The 7,981-nt window shown below is 50.5% G+C and overlaps 1 long non-coding RNA gene across 2 annotated transcripts; it reads left to right on the top strand.

Annotated features, from left to right (window-relative positions):
• The first annotated feature begins 1,990 nt into the window (after window positions 1-1,990).
• Window positions 1,991-7,337, top strand: LOC119048849 (uncharacterized). Of its 2 annotated transcripts, none has more exons than XR_008392440.1 (3): window positions 1,991-3,479; window positions 4,165-4,400; window positions 5,376-7,337. It is a non-coding gene; the product is annotated as an uncharacterized LOC119048849 (long non-coding RNA). The 2 variants fall into 2 exon arrangements; XR_005082406.2 differs by having other exon boundaries at window positions 1,992-3,479; window positions 4,165-4,359.
• The last annotated feature ends 644 nt before the right edge of the window (window positions 7,338-7,981 follow it).

The raw sequence follows: 7,981 nt of genomic DNA, 5'->3' as shown, positions 1-7,981 counted from the left end.
TCAGCCCAGCTCACGAGGCGCGGTGGCCTCGGCAGACCTTTCCAGGGAGTGGGCACTCTGCCACCCCGGCCTGTATCGTAGGGAGATAATGTCTGTGAAAGCACTTTGCCAGAGAGAAAACTCTGTCCAGATAGGCGATTCTGGGGCTTATTCTAGAGAAAGGAGGCTCTCGGAGCACATTCCATTAAGGAATTTCACACTCTGCCTCCTCCTCCAAACGCTTCTCTTTGTCTCCCTCCCCTGAACAGAAGTATATTTAGTAACCCTATCTAAATCCTCTTCTTTCCCTTAATTTGATTAAGGAGCAGGGGGAACGAGGGATGGAGTGGGGGGTGCAGCGAGGCGGGGAGGCTGAGCCACGGGGCAAGATTAGAGGAGCTGCGTGGCTATCTCGGCCGCGTGAGGCCTGAGTGAGGACAGGACAAGGGCCCCCAGGTACTTAGTACAGAAGCTCAGAGGACAGAGGGAGGGCGTGCAGTTGATCTCGAGGCACGCCTCGCGGAGAGAATGAGGGCCGAATCAGGGAGGGCAGGCTTGGAGGATTAACCAGGAGGACGGGGACATTTCCTACAGGAGGCACAGGCATCTCTGAGTCTCCTCCGGCTTCCTGGAGCTTAGGGTCTTCAGACACTTAAGAAGTTCCAAGAGACTAACGTGTTGACCCTCCTGCTATGTTTTAGGGACTTGCACACATATCGACTAGTTCCTTTTGATTAAGGAAATTACTATCACCCATGAAGCTGATGCTCAGAGAGAATCCTTTGCCTGTAAGGAAGTTGACTTAGTAGGTGGGGAAACTGAGGTTCGGATCCAGCTGTGCCCACTCCTGCCGGTATCCCTGGCAAACGTTACCCTTGGGGGAAAGAGCAGCCAGAGTTCCTTTAGCCCTGTGTGCCTTGTTTCATCCTCACCAATGTCTTCACCAGGGTGAAAACGATTAATAGCCCCATCTTACAAACGAGCGGACTGAGGCTTAGAATAAGCAATGAAGCTGAAGTTAGAGAGCCTGCGGTGGAGAGCCTGGGGAAGGACAGGGACAGCGGGTTTGAGGCACTCCGAGTGAGAAGCGTCTCTTATGTGCCTGGTTGCCCGCAAGGACAGACAGGGACCTTGCTTTGTGGATCCTGTGTGCCCGGCCCGAACACAATGCCCAGCGTGAAGGGAACGTTTGCTGGAAGAACTGGCGGTACTTGATAAGTCTGGCCCAGAGGGAGCATCTGCTGGGGGCCAGCGAGGTGAGGATTAAGTGAGACATACTTGTCTAGGGATTTCCAAGTCTAAAATGTCACGGTGCAGAGCTTCAGAAAAGGCTCTGCTGGCAACAGGGACCCCTGCAGGAGGCATTAAAGGTGACCAGGACCTTGACAATGGGCAGGCCCAGGGACAGGGTTCCAGCTCCCTCAGACCAAAGTGTGGAGGGAAGGTGGGTGAAGTAGGGGGGTCAGGCGCATACTCCCCACTGGTTCCTTCCACAGGGACGCCTCAAGGCCATCTCCAGACCCCGGGGGATGAAGCAGTATGGGAGGTGGGGGTTCTGGTGGGGTGGTGGGAGAAGGGCCCACTGGGCAGCTCGAGAAGGGAGGAGAAGTGGGAGATGAGTGGGTAACTAAAAAGGGCCTCAGGCTCTTCCTAACCCAGGTTTGGAAGTGCAAAGGGCAGGAATTTGGTCTCTTCTAGAATGAACTAACATCCTCCGGGCAGGGAAGTCAGGCTTTAGCAGGGTCTCTCACTGATTAATAAATATTAAAACCTCATCGCCTCAGGGTCCGCCGCAGCTTTACACAGAGCACCCTAGCTTCGCCTCCGTCTGGGACTGGAGGGGGGAGGCTACCAAAGGGCAGAGAACAGAACAGCCACCGAGATCCTGGGCCAAGTCCAGGCTTCCTGGCCTGGACTCGAGACAGCCTCGGCCCCTCATGCAATAGCTCTTGGTGTCTTTTGTGAGCTGCTTATTAACCAGGGGCTGGCAGGGCCCTGGGAGGGAGCGCGGGTGAGTGTAATTCGGAAACGGAGAGCGAGACTAAGCCGATGTGTGGCTGCCTGTGTGCAGCCAGCCTGGCAGGCTGGAGCTGGCCTCTGGTCACCACGCTGGAGCATCACATCAGAGGGTCCTGTGACCTTCGTGGGTGGCCAGGAGAGCCAGGGGTTCATGACCAACAGTGAACGACCACAGAAGTATTCCATCAGCCAGGACGAGGGACATGAATAGCTCTGAAAGCGGCTAAAGGAATCCTAGTTGGGGTGGGACAGGGGCTGGCATTGACATCCCCCTCTCGAAGCAACACGGGGGGTTCTTCCAATGCTGGAGGAACTCCTGGACCAGCCTCCTTTCCCAGGGACTATTTTTCTGGGAGAGGCCCCAGACTGAACACACAAAGCCTGGGCATCCTCTTCCCTCCCTTCCGTAAGCCGCTGCTGACAGCCCCAGTCTGCAGGTTTACTGCTGACGGCGTCGTGGGCCAACGACCCCTTGGGGTCAAACCGAGGACACAGAGCCCGCCCTGGACCCGGAACCACCAGAATGGCTTCTGCTGCGTCTATGAAGGAACACGCCTGGCCAGGCTTCAGTGGGGCTGCAGTGTTCTGAGTCTTCGGTTTCAATTGGTACCAGCTGCACGCAGGGGAACCGTTGGGGGAAGTTCTCCCACTTGGCTTCCTTCCACGTGGAGGCTCACTAAAGGAAGAGAGAGCTTAGGGCTGCTGAGCTGGGGCTGGTGCCTTAGAAATGATGACATAAACACAGCGGCGGGAGTCGGCCTGCGGAGTCCCTGATGCGGCCCAGAGAAGCAGCGGTGTCCCGACTTCCCCTTCAACGCCGCGCTCTGCAAACAGAAGTGACCCGGCCCTCATCTATCACCTCAGAAGCTAAACAACCTCCTCAGATGGCCCCATGGAATATAAACCAGGAGGGCCCAGCTTCTAAGGGACCTGCACCAACTGCAGCCCAGGGCAGTGCTTGTCCTCCTATTCTTCTTCCTTCATCCGTGTTCAGGATAGGGTGCTGGCCAGTCATAATCGCAGATGAATATGCAGGTCCCCTTAAGTAGGTTACTCAACTGCTCTGGGCCTGTAAGTGGGGATCCCGTCATGTCTACCTCACACGTTCCAGGTGGAAGGTAAAGGTGGTAGGTAATTCAGGGAGAGTGCTTAGCACGATACCTTGATGAATGCCAGCCGCTACTTCATTGGCTGGAGGCTATTCCTGGGTACAGAGAAGGAAAACAAACAAAACCCCAAACTACCGAGTCTAATTCTAACCCCAGACAAGGACGGCCCTGGGCCAGAGCCTCGGTGACTTCATCATGCTCTGAGCTTCTTCCTCCTGCTGCTCTCATGCCAGACTGTGCCAGACCTGGGTACACTTGGCAACCTCAGTGGCCTCCGACTTGTTTAAATCCTCACGGCGAATCCCAGCGGCCACAAAGACCTGCTGGAGCAGAGACCAACTCAGACACGCTGGGGCAGCAGTGCAATGTAGGGTAAGGAGCGGTCGCAAAGAACACGCGCTCACATTCTGAGTGCCTGGAGAGCTGTGGTTTAGACAGGGTGCCCTCCCCACCCCCACCTTTTTCAGACAGGCAGGGGAGCTGGCTTAGAAATTCTTTCCTCTCACATACTTCCTCAATGGCATCATAACATGCGTCACAAACAGGTAAAGACCCGTCAGCCCTGTGACTTTGAAGCTGTTGAATGTTAATGCCTTTGCTTCTTCCCAACCAGGGAACTGGATCCGGGGTGATGGGTGACCCAGCAGGCACAGAGGTGATAGATTCGCACATTGTGTAGCAACGCTGGGACAACCTGGGGCATGTAGCCTGGCAGGCAGGCAGGCTGGGAGAGGCAGCCTTGAGCACAGCGACCTTTGTCCCTGTTTGCTCTTGGTGAGGACAGGCGCTGCCAACACGGCTCTCCTCTCTCGGTGTCTACCGGGGACGCCTGGCTGATCCAAGTGTTCTTGGGGGGCCTGAGCAGGCCTGACCCCAATGGGTGGCAAGCAGAGACCTCTTAAGGCAGCCCAGGGTGCTCAGAACTTCCTCTGAGACAAGCAGGTGCAGGGATCCTAGGCAGGTGTGCACTTCCACCCTCCCACCCAAAGAAATCTTTTCCCTTCTGGCTTTGTCCCAGCAAGAAGGCTTCTCATTAACTAGCCACCTGTCCCTCTAGAAAACTCCACCTACTTAGGGGCACTGCATTCAAACCACGACGGGTCCAAGGAAATGAACTGAAGGACAGCAGCCCTGCACGTGAGCTGATTTCCTCTTCACGGCTGGTCCCCTGGGGAGGCAAAGGCTCCCAGTTCCACCTTGCTCCCTGCCAGTGAAGGTGTCCTCCTGAAGAACCTGTGCGCGGGCTGCCCAGGTGGGGCACGGGGGTGATGGGCACTCTCTGGCTCTTTCATGGTAAATCCCTCCTTCTTTCCCTCCCTTCCCTTTTTTCTTAATTTCACTGAATGATGATGCTTGAGGCAGGCTGAGCCAGAAAAGCAACTTTTCTGGAGAAAAGTCTGAGGGTTTCTCTTGTAGGGAGGCAGTCAGGCACGGGTTCCCCATCCCCTTCACCTAACAGAGGGCACCGCGCCTGCCAGGTCCCTTCCAGCTGGCAGTGGGGCCTGCGCCGCGGAGAAGCATCCTTGTCGTCCACAAATAAACAAACCCAATCCATGTGTTGGAGGACTTAGGGTATATTAATAGCCAGATATTTTGTTTTCCTACTCTGGTGCTTATCCCCCTTCCACAGTAAGAAAGATAAGCGAACACAAAATGTTCTCCAGCCCCCCTCCCCCAGGGAGAGGCAGCCAGGGGGCGTGAGCTGTCTGTTTAAAGCCATTGCTGATCCAGACTCTGGGAAAATAGACTTAAAAGTTTATGTTCGGTCTCTCTTGGCTACTGTTGCCGCTCAGCAGAGAAACTCTATATTGTTTAAACGCTCCAGGCAAATGGGTTGCAAGGCAACCTTCAAACAATATAAAATGCCCTAAACTAAAAATAAAGGCAGATGGAAAGTGGGGTGGTGCTTTGGTGAAGTGATTCCAAAGTCGGGGTGAAGGAGGATGCTGTCAGCTAGGCTGCTTTTACCTTTGCTGATCGAGTCTCTTATACTCCAGTCCCGTTGGGTGCCTCTTCGGTTTATTCCTGGACTCTCAGTTCTTTCCTCTGTCTCCCAACACATTTGGGGCAGGGGTGGGTGCTCAAACAGCCTGTTATGCGGGGCTGCCTCCTGCCCTAAGGAGAGTCCCTGAGACTCCAATCCACCTATTTCCCACGGGCTCCCAGCCCTGACAGCACCTGCAAACCCTGTTCCTGGGGAGTCCTCAGAAACCCTAGAAAGGAGAGGGCTGGGGCCCAACTTAACCACAAGGGTCCTTGTGCCACCAGGAGGGTCAGCGTCAGAAACGTGATGATGACAGTGAAGCTGAAGTGATGTGGCTGGAAGATGGATGAAGGGACCACAAGCCAAGGAATGCAGGCAGCCTCCAGAAGCTGGAAAGGCAGGAGGTTGGCTTCTACTCTAGAGCACCCAGCAGGACCCGGCCCTGTTCACACCTTGATTTTGGTCTCATAGACTCTGACCTCCAGGAATGTAAGAAAATACCTTTGTGGTGTTTTAAGTTTGTGGTAATTTGTTACAGCAACAATAGGAGACTAATACAGCAACGGAAAACACGAGGATCCTTTATAAGGACAAGAAGCCTATGATTAGTTCGAGGGTACTCGGTACTCGAGCGTTGCCAGCAGATGGCCTGGGAAACAGGTGTTTACTTCCTGGTGCACTTGACCACAGATGACCAGACCATCAGAAGGCACTGAATCAGCTGGGTTATCAGAAATGATGGCTTCCTTTAAACACACAATCAAATAAACACAAATCAATAAAAAAAAGCTGTCCCTTTTCTTCCCCACCAACTAGGCAGGTGGACCAGTGTATTAAACAACAGGCAGACTTGAGCAGCGGGGACACTGTTTGCTCCCCTAACCTGTGGCTCCACCCCAGCTGGTGCCACTCCAAGGGAGATCAGACCAGAAAGGGAAACTGGAAGAAAGAAAAATAAATCACCTCCAGCCTCCTCCTCCAGGTTGCCGGCCAGAAACCACTGAAGAATCTCTTGGAAACACTTGAGACTTAAGGCCTTTTTTTTTTTTTAGCAGGTTTGCTCCCCCCGCCCCCCAGACTATTTTCTGATTAAATGTCTCCTAAGGGCTTGCATTAGAGAGCCCAGGAAACCCTGTCTCAACAAAAAAGGAGAAACACGCAGGATTCTCAGGCTTTCCCTAGTTCCTTGCCTCAGGGACGTGTAAGCACTTGAACAGTACAATTTACTCTGTTCTCATGACATTTCCAGGAGACAAAAACCATCAGCCCCATTTTATAACTTGTGACCTTGAATTAGAGAGAGGGCAAGCAACACGGACGCAGTCGAACAGCGAGCCAGAGTGGTTTGCCCAAACCGGAACACAGCTCCCCCACTCCCACACTGGCTGCTGCTAAGACCGAACAGGGGAGGAGTGTTATTTGTGAACAGGAGTACACCTCACTGGGTCTCAAGAAGTTAGAAAGATGGCCTGCAGGCTTCAAGGGAAAAAAAAAAAACCGCCAGCAGCAGAGATAGATTAGAAGGTACTTCAAACAAAGTTGTTGTAATGGGTCAAATACATTTCTAGACAAACAAGACGACTCAAAACCTTCAATACAGCAGTTTGCAAAAGGTCTTTTCAGGCCTGACTGCTAACTTAGCATCAAATAGTTTTTCTCACACTGTGGAAGTCCTACATGTTGAATTACTTTATAACCTCTTTCAACTTCCTGAAAAAAGACTTTGGAAGGTCAAACATGCATTTCACCTTGCTACTCATCATTCTGCATTTAAATGTGCTCCTGGGACATTAAAACAGACAACACCAGTAAAGATGCTCAAGATTAAAATAGACTGTATTATAAAAATGGTATTAAACAGGATCGTTCAGCCTTAAAAAGGAAGGAAATACTGCCATGTTATAGTGAAGATGAAACTTGAGGACATTATGCTAGGTGAAATAAACCAATCATAAAAAAATAAATATTGTATGATTTCACTTAGAGGAGGGACCTACAGTAGTCAAATGCACAGAGATGGAAAGCAGAATGGTGGTTGCCAGGGGCTGGGGGAGGGGGAACGGAAAGTTGTTTAATGGGTAGGGAGTTTCAGTTTTGCAAGATGCAAACGTTCTGGAGATGGATTGCACAATACTGTGAATATATTAACACTGCTGAACTGTACACTTAAAGGTGATTGAGATAGTAAATTTTAGACTATGTGTTTTCCACCGCAATTAAAAAAATTTAAAGGGCAGTGCTGAATTAAAAGCCTTAATAAAAATTTCATTTTTATTCCATTAAGGTATGACTGACATGGAAAGAATTTTCAAATTCGACAAAGAAACTTGCTGGCTGTGTTTATCTCTACTTTTTATTCCTGCTGGAGTAATGAAAACAGATCACTTGGTTTAATTTTGTGATTATCTTTACTTCCTGGTTCCTGCCTGATTATGCAATGCTTTTGGTTAGAAATAGAAAAAAGGAAAGTTTATGTGCTAGTCTATTATTTTTATAGCATTACATGCAAAGCACTACAGTGAGAAATATTTCCGCTTACGTCAAGTTTTTATAAAAACTTATTTCTAAATAAAGTGGAATTTGGGGACCTGGGCCACAGGTAAGGCATCTTCCCTAAGGTTTATGAGCGAATGCTATTTTATATTTCCAAGTGTATTCTTATTTTAACTGCTTTTACAATAAACACTTGCTTCCTCTTTCAACAAACTTAAAAGGTCATAGAAACTATCTTTAGTAATACATAAAATCTTTCATAAATTTTGATTTTATCACATTAACTCCAAAATGTAACCACTGCTTAAAATTGTCTCTGAAGCAATTTGACACAAACTAAGCCAAAAAGGACAGATGTTCATTATAATCATGTAACTCAGAGAATAGCTACTATTCC

The sequence above is a fragment of the Artibeus jamaicensis genome, unplaced genomic scaffold (genome assembly GCF_021234435.1).
Source record: "Artibeus jamaicensis isolate MK-2021 breed Jamaican fruit bat unplaced genomic scaffold, CSHL_Jam_final contig_525, whole genome shotgun sequence".
Lineage (NCBI taxonomy): Eukaryota > Metazoa > Chordata > Mammalia > Chiroptera > Phyllostomidae > Artibeus > Artibeus jamaicensis.
The sequence above is the reverse complement of the archived record's forward strand: the minus strand, read 5'-3'. Positions and strand labels throughout refer to the sequence as shown.